The sequence below is a fragment of the Paroedura picta genome, chromosome 15 (genome assembly GCF_049243985.1).
Source record: "Paroedura picta isolate Pp20150507F chromosome 15, Ppicta_v3.0, whole genome shotgun sequence".
Classification (NCBI taxonomy): domain Eukaryota; kingdom Metazoa; phylum Chordata; class Lepidosauria; order Squamata; family Gekkonidae; genus Paroedura; species Paroedura picta.
Genome location: NC_135383.1, coordinates 29,822,122 through 29,830,350, shown reverse-complemented (window position 1 = coordinate 29,830,350; position 8,229 = coordinate 29,822,122). Strand labels below are relative to the sequence as shown.

General features: G+C 50.9%; 1 pseudogene; it reads left to right on the top strand.

Moving 5' to 3' along the window:
* The first annotated feature begins 6,232 nt into the window (after positions 1-6,232).
* Positions 6,233-7,759, top strand: LOC143824283 (uncharacterized; annotated as a pseudogene).
* The last annotated feature ends 470 nt before the right edge of the window (positions 7,760-8,229 follow it).

Genomic DNA, 8,229 nt, shown 5'->3' with positions numbered 1-8,229 from the left:
GATCCTATACAAGAATAGGATTCTGTATCATTTTACTACATCCATAGTAGCCTTGGGATAGGTTTTTTCTCTTGTATTCACTACAAATTGTCCCACTTGTCTATATTTGCTTGTGGCTGTAAACATGGAGCAAAAACAAAACTGCTTCAGACCTGACCATATCCCTGCATCCGTGTGAATTCTGCCCAGGGAAACTGGAGCTTTTGGTTCCAATGAGACCCCCAGTTAGGCTGTAGCTGGACAGATGTCTCCCTTAAGAAGGTGGCCAGTCAGGGCCATCCCCTCTTGCCTCACACTCCTCCATCACTTCTGGGATTCATTAGGAGGGGCGGCTCTGGCCTGGATCTTCATGCCCTGTGCCTTTATCCCATGGGAAAGTTGAAGCCAAGATAAAACTGTTAAGACATAGGGACATATTAAAAAACAAAAACAGCAGAAGGTTCCATTCAATGAGTTATGATTCCAGGCCAGGAAGAACAGGGCTGTTTTGCTTGCTGGGCTGGCTAGGCAGACCTTTTTAGACATCACAGACTACAACATGGGGGTGGGGGATTTTCCCCACAAAGTCCGCTGAGGACCACATGGGGGAGGGAACTCCTGAATCCCAGCAAGAGATTGCTTTGATAATACCATCACCTGCTTGGTCAGCTGGCCTTCCACCCCAGCCTCCTGGGACCTTCCAGTTGTCCCCATCTACTCGGGGGGGGGGAGTGATCCTTGGCTTGTCTCTGAGGCCTATGGTCAGCCACCTGTTGGCATCGCTTGCAGGAGGCAAGGTCTTTGCAAAGCTTGACCTTGCCTAGACATACCAACAACTTCCAGTCAGTGAGACTGCTGCGGAAGCACAAATTATTGTGACACATCGGGGTGCATTCCGGGTCAGGTGGTTACAGTTTGGGGTAAGCACAGCCCCCGGCATTTTCCACAATTTAATGGAGGGCCTCCAGCAAGGTCTGCCCAGGGTGGTTCCATATTTTGATGATGTGCTGATATGCAGGTCGTCGGAAGAAGAGTTAGCTTCCCATGGTGCAGGTCTCTGAATCAAGAAGGAGAAATGTCAACTGGGTGTCCCTGCAGTCGAATTCCTGGGGTTCCTTGTGGACGCTTTGGGGATTCACACCGTCCAAGGTCCAGGCAGTCAAGCAAACTCCCACACCTTTTTCACAGATGGAGCAACAAGATTTCCTCAGCTTTCTGAACTTTTATCATGCGTTCCTGCAATCTTGACCCATTTCCGAGATGGCAAGGTTCCTTTGATTGGTTAGTTCCTTGGCTGGCAGAAGCTCTCATTTGCATCAGTGGCCAAATGCCCACAGACAAAACAGTTCCTGTTCTTCCCCAATCTTAGGAGTTTCCCAGCCTGAATCTGGCAGGGCAACACCCCCCACCTCACCCCTGGTGTTGCCAAATTTTGCCTGGCCTCTGGCAGGATTGTGGAAGGGCTGGCATATCCAGATTGGGAAACTACCAGAGATTTGGGAATGGCTCATGGGGAGTATAAGGACTTTAATGGGGTACAATGTCAGGGTTGACAGCAATTTTCTCCAGGAAACTGATCTCTGTAGTCTGGAGTTGTAGATAAGGAGATCTCCAGGTCTCACCTGGAGGATGGCATTCCTAGTTGAGAGCTACTACACCTGGATCCAGTGCAAGGACAGTGCACAGCCTGCCCAAGGATTCCTTCCTTGCCAGGTTTCCACTTACACTGGCAGCCATTTCTGACCCTGGGAAAATATATTTTAGGTCTTGCTAGGCTTGCCAGCCTCCTGGTGGTGCCTGGAGACCTCCCAAAGTTACAAATGATCTCCAAATCACACTGATCATTTCTCCTGATAAGAACTGCTGCTTATGACAGCTGAGATGGATGCTTCCTTGGTTTGCTCAGGCACACACAAAAATAAAACTGACTTCTTATTTAACAAGCAATTTATTTTATTAGCACTGCCATGCACACTGTAAACATATGACTCCCAGGAGCATGCCAGGGAGGCTTGGCCTAATGACATATAAAGATGTATGAGGACAGGTTGGGGGAGCTTGGTCTGTTTAGCCTGGAGAGGAGATGACTGAAAGGGGATCTGATAACCATCTTCAAGTATTTAAAAGGCTGCCATATAGAGGATGGAGCAGAATTGTTCTCTCTTGCCCCAGAGGGACAGACCAGAACAAATGGGATGAAATTAATTCAAAAGAAATTCCATCTAAACATCCAGAAGAAGTTCCTGACAGAGCGGTTTCTCAGTGGAACAGGCTTCCTCGGGAGGTGGGTTCTCCATCTTTTTAAACAGAGGCTGGATAGCCATCTGACGGAGAGGCAAAGGGGTGGCAGGTTACAGTACATGAGTGATAGGGCTGTGAGTGTCCTGCATAGTGCAGGGGGTTGGACTAGATGACCCAGGAGGTCCCTTCCAACTCTATGATTCTATGACATCGTATCCGGGGTTTCTCAAAGCCTGAAGAATGTTTCAGGGCTTTCTCAACAGTAAAAAGGTTGAGAAAGGCTGGTCTAGAACTTCCCCTCCCACCACCTAAATTGGACTCAGTCCATCGGACTCTCAAAAGCTCGCCCACACAGAAATAAAAAAATCTTGTGAGTCTTTAAGGTACTTCTGGACTCAAATCTAGTTCTTCTCCAGGACTGTTTCCACACCTGCAAAAAACAGTGCAGTGGCTGTCTAAGTTCTAAAGAATCCCCGGGGCTTTACACAGAAATCTCGTTATTCGGGTGCAGCTGCAAAGGCACTCTCGGTTTGCTGCCCAGTTTGCAAGTGCTGCTAAAACCTTCCCTGGGAGGGAATTCATGCTGAGCGAAAGTGAAAGCTCCAAAGAGCTGAGTTGGGCTTCCTCCTCCATTTCCCACCTCTAATGATGACATATCGAATCCAGCCAGTGGTCTGCGTCTTCTCCTGTCCTCCCCTCTGTATTTTTTAAGTTTAATTTTGAACAGGACAACGCGAATCTGTGGTAGAATAAGCACCGACTTTCTAGGGACACTGCAGAAAGTTGAAAGTCAACTCCACTCACCCCCTGCCTCCCCCTCCAGCATCTAAACTAAGAACGGTGTGTGGGGGGGGGGCACATTCTGACATCTGGCCATACTTGCCAGATATTTGCATCTCCCACAATTTAGTCTCCCCCTCTGCACCTAGCAACCCTACTTGAAGTGCGTATGTGTGAAGAAGGGGGAAACGTTTTCCTTCCATTATTGTGCATGCTCAGAACAAAGAGAAAGGGAGGGGGAAAGAGCAGCAGGAACACCCACTCGCCCAATGGAAGTGCAAAATGCATGCTGCGAATGGACTCCTGGCCAGTGATGGATAAAACCACAAATGCCGAATGCCAGGCGTACTTTTGGCATCTGCGTTCAGAATTCAACACAGTGCGAATGCACTGGCAAATCACAACTGTGGAAACAGTTCTGCAAAAGGACACGCCTGCCCTCTCAAGACCACATTTGATGCAATGCAGCATCCACTCTAATACTCTGGGGCCCTCTACCGTGGAAGACCCAGATGGAGTTTAATTAGGGGCGAGAGCAAAACGGCACCCATCCCCTCTTGTGCTGAATCTGACTTGCAGCATAGCCAGGCTGGACGAAGGGACAGGACCCTGCTGAGACAGGAAGTGTGGCATGGTGTTCCCTGGGTGGCCAGAGGCCATGGTCTGCAAGAGAGAAACAGAAATCAGAGACAATAGCAGAGAACACAGGGAGGAGGGAGGGCACATTTTGGTCCTCTGTTGTCTGACGCCTCTGCTTATTGGCACTTGACTCCTGAAAGATAGCTGACCAAGGTACAGAAGGGCAGTATTGGGTTGCAAAAAGGTATGGCTGGGAGGGTGGGGAGGGTGATCTGGATTTATTGCTTGGGAAGTTGCAGTTCCATTTCAGGAAAGCTGCATTGGGTATGCAGCATTCCATGCAATGGCCATGCACCTCAGGGTTTGGCACCCAAAGCATTGTCAATAACGCAATGATTTTATTTGCACACACCTCTGCATTAAACTCTCCACCATTAGGAGAGATTCAGACAACTTGTTGAATCAGGCAAAAAACATTTCCGTAGAAAATCTGCTAAATGGCATCCTTAGGAGCCAGCTCAGACAGGGCAAGGACAGCGGGCAGGCGGGTGGGCGGGCGGGGGTGTCCTGTCCCTTTAATAGGGGCTTAATGGGTGTGTTTTCCCAGGCCACCTCATTGTTCTCCGCGTGTTGAAAAGCTGCAGCTGCCATTTCCGTGCATGAAATTGCTGTTCAAGGGACTGAGCATTCCTGGTTCCCTCAAAGGATCATGCCTGGTTTTGACAAGCAGGGGAGAGATCTCTTACCAGGCTGCAAGCAAACACTTTCAGCACTGATAACGAAGAGAAGCTGCTTTACGCCCCCAGGAGGGAGAAAACCAGAGTGTGCTACCCTGCCGGGCGCGCCCAAGGGAATCCGAGAAACTATCCCCTCAGCCAATAAACTGGGACCCAGACATTGTCTATAGGCAAGGTCCGGTCCAAGATCAGACCCAAGAGTAGGCCTCCTGTCTTATCCAGAGGGGTGGGCATTGCACTTGCCTGGGGAAGGGCCAGGTTCCAGCCCTTTGGAAACCTCTCTTCTGCCCATGATCTGCCATCTGAGGCCACACTTGGGATTTTTGTGCAGGGAAGTGTCTGCACCATCCAGCTTTGTCACGAGCAAACATTGGGCCATTCCCTAGTGATTGTGCCAAGGGTTGCAGCCCATACTCCCTTCCTCCTCCACCACTGTGCACATCCCTGGAGAGTGCCTTCCGTGTACTGTTGTGATACGTTTCTTCCCCCCTGAGGGTGGGCTGCAACCGTGAGGGGAAGGTCCCTCTTTCCAAGTGCCTGGTCCACCTGCAGATGCGCCTGGCTTCACTCATTATACCTCCCAGGTAAGCAGCATTTCAGGTGTCCCAAGACATACAAGACATGTTCTTAGCCATAGGCTAAAGGCCGCCCACTGACTGCCACCAAGGTGGGAGAGTCTTCCCTGCAACAAGGTTACCAAACTCAAGTTGGGACCTGGAGATCTCCCATAATTACATCCCCAAACTACCGAGATCAGTTTCCCTGGAGAAAATCGATGATTTGGAGGGTAGACTCTGCAGTACAACATAGAACAGACTTTCTCAAGCAGGGTTTCAAGAAACCCTGGGGTTGCTTAACGGCCCTGGAGGGGTATCTTGAATGTTGGCAGTTAATTGATTTTAAAATATATATTTTAAATGTCTTAAACATTTATCAGGTGATACGTAACTATACATGGTTATGTTGATACCCCCCTCCCAAAATAGCCAAAGATGGGCCTGGAGGGGGTGGAAAGGGGAGGGGTCCTGGATGGCCATGGACACAACTGTGCTTCCCACCCATGTTCTGCACGATCACGCCACTTCTGGGGTTTCTCAAAGCCTGAGGAATGTTTCAGGGTTTTCTCAATGGTAAAAAAGTTGTGAAAGGCTGCCATGGAGTCTAGGAGAAACAGAATTCCTAGTGTGACAGCACATCCCTGCTGCACTCCTTCCCCTTCCCCCCTCCCTGGGCACCACTCCAAATCTCCACAGTCTTCTCAAATCAGATTCCCAGAGGGCTAGAGAAGAGACCACCCTGTTAGGGCATTTGGCCACTGATGCAAATGAGAGCTTCTGCCAGCCAAGGAACTAACCAATCAAAGGAACCTGATCGCTCTGCTTAGAGCCAATCAGAGGCAGCAGCTGGCTGCCTGAAAGGTATGAAAGTGCATGAGTTTGTCTGTTTTTCCCTGTTCAGTAGTTGTAGTCTGTTGCTGGAGTTGCTAAATAAAAAGAGCTGTTCTGAAGAATTGGAGTCTGTGATCACTGAACCCGCAGACTTAATACTGGCGACAAGGATGGAATCGTTGTCCTAGGCAGCCTGCCCTGGGAAGCGACAGTCCAGCCGAAGCCACCGGTTAACCTACCCCAGCTGCGCCTGTTGCCCGCTGACGAGGGACCAGCCAGTTGAGTGCAGTTCCAGCTCTTGCCTCTCGACAAGGGAGAACCTTGCGGTGCCTCAGCCAGGACTGCTGGAGCAATTCTGCTGAGTGCTGCCAGAGAGATTGGGCTCAGCTCGCTTGATCACCTGGCTTGGATGCTACCCCAGAGAGACCGGGTCCAGCCATTTCTGTGCTTGCCACGGCACCTTAAGCCACAAGGACGGCTGATTTGTCACGGCATCAGCACCAACTGCCAGCCAATCACAAACACACCATGGCCACAACACCAAAATTCCAGCCCTTCCTGGCGGACGACACTGAGAACTGGGAGTCCTGTGTTGCCAGGCTGGAGTGCTTCTTCAAAGCCAGCAACATCATTGATCCTGCAAAGAAGTGCAGTACGATCCTCAGCATATGTGGAAAGGCAACGTTTGCCCTTGCCCAGGACCTGCCTGCTCGGGTCAAACCCAGAGAGGCCACATAACGAGACAATTTTCAAGAAGCTCCAAGACCGTTTTGACCCTCAGCTGGCAGAGATCACCCATCGTGATGCCTTCTACCACCAAAACCAGCTCGAGGGAGAATCTGTCACTGAGTTAGTGGCAGCACTGTGACTGGCCACTCGCTGCTGTGCATTTGAGAATGTGTGTGTCCTGCGAGATGAGCGGACGCAAAGGTGCCTGTTCTCACAGCGGGACTTGACGTTCCAGAAAGCCTTCGATGAGACACTTGCAGCTGAGGCAGCCGCAGCCAACACCAAGGCAGTTTGCCAGGCTCCCACATCTGCCAGACACCGCCCAAGAACAGCCCCGGTCCACGCCACCGACTCCAAGCTCCTGCACCATGTTCACGGACTGAGCTGCAGGCTTTTCTTGGCCTCCTGAACTTTTATCATGCATTCCTGCAGAACAAGGCATCCGTAGCAGAACTGCAACACCATTTGCTGGACAAAAGCAAGCCGTGGTCCTGGACCAGGCAACACCAAGCTGCGTTCGAGGCTCTTGAATTCCTGCTATCGTCAGACAGTGTCTTGGTGCACTACTTGGAGGCCCTGCCGCTGACCTCGGCATGCAATGCTCACTCTATGGCGTTGGAGCCATCCTGAGTCATCAGTACCCTGATGGCCGGGAAGCACCCATCGCCTTATATTCCGGCACATTATCGGCTCCTGAGCGCAACTATGTGCAGATTGACAAAGAGGCCCTGGCCATCATGGCTGGGGTGAAAATGTTTTTGTTTCGCAGGCCATTCCTTGTCTTCATGACCATAAGCCGCTACTAGGGCTCTTCACCACAGACAAGCAGACGCCTCAAATCCTGTCACCTAGGATGCTGAGGTGGTCTATCTTCTTGAATGCATATCAGTTCATGCTGCAGCACTGTGTGGGCAAGTACATGGGCCATGCGGATGCCCTCAGTCACCTGCCACTCCCGGGGATTGACGCTGACCCCTAACCTGCGCATTGCATCCTGCTGCTGAAGGAGCTACCTGATCCTCCCCTTCATTCCTCTGACATCACTGCTGCATCTGTCCGGGACAAGATTGTCAGCAATGCCTTGAACTGGGTGTGGAGGGGGTGGCTGAAGGGAGCCACCTTTTTGACCCCTTCACCACAAGGGAGCACAAACTGTCTGCCCACAAGGGCTGCCTACTGTGGGGGAATCATGTAGTGGTGCCCCCTAAGCTGCAATCTTGGGTGTTGTCAGCTTTTCATGTCAGCCACCCCAGAATTGTCCACATGAAGGCTCTGGCACGCAGCTACATGTGGTGGCCAGGCATCGACAAGGATATAGAAAACTAAGTCAAGTGCTGCGGCACATGCCACGAAAACCACCCAGAGATGCCACAGGCTCCAATACAGGCATGGGAGTTAACTAGAACCCCATGGTCATGGGTTCACCTGGATTTTGCTGGTCCATTCCAGGGGCAAACATTCCTGTTAGTTGAGGACTCATATTCAAAGTGGCTTGAAGTGGCTCCCATGTCCTCGATGACTTCCAAGACTGTCATCAACGTCCTGAGTTCACTTTTTGCAGCACATGGACTGCGAGACACATTGGTATCAGACAATGGGGCACAGTTTGTCTCTGAGGAATTCCGTGCCTTCACCGTGAGCCTGCTGATCCAGCATGTTACTTCCGCCCTGTTCCATCCGTCTGTCAATGGACAGGCTGAACGGATGGTGCGATCAACCAAAGACACACTGAAAAGGATAGTGCATGGAAGCTGGCATCAGAGACTAGCAGAGTGGCTGTTCCACCAGCACAGCAC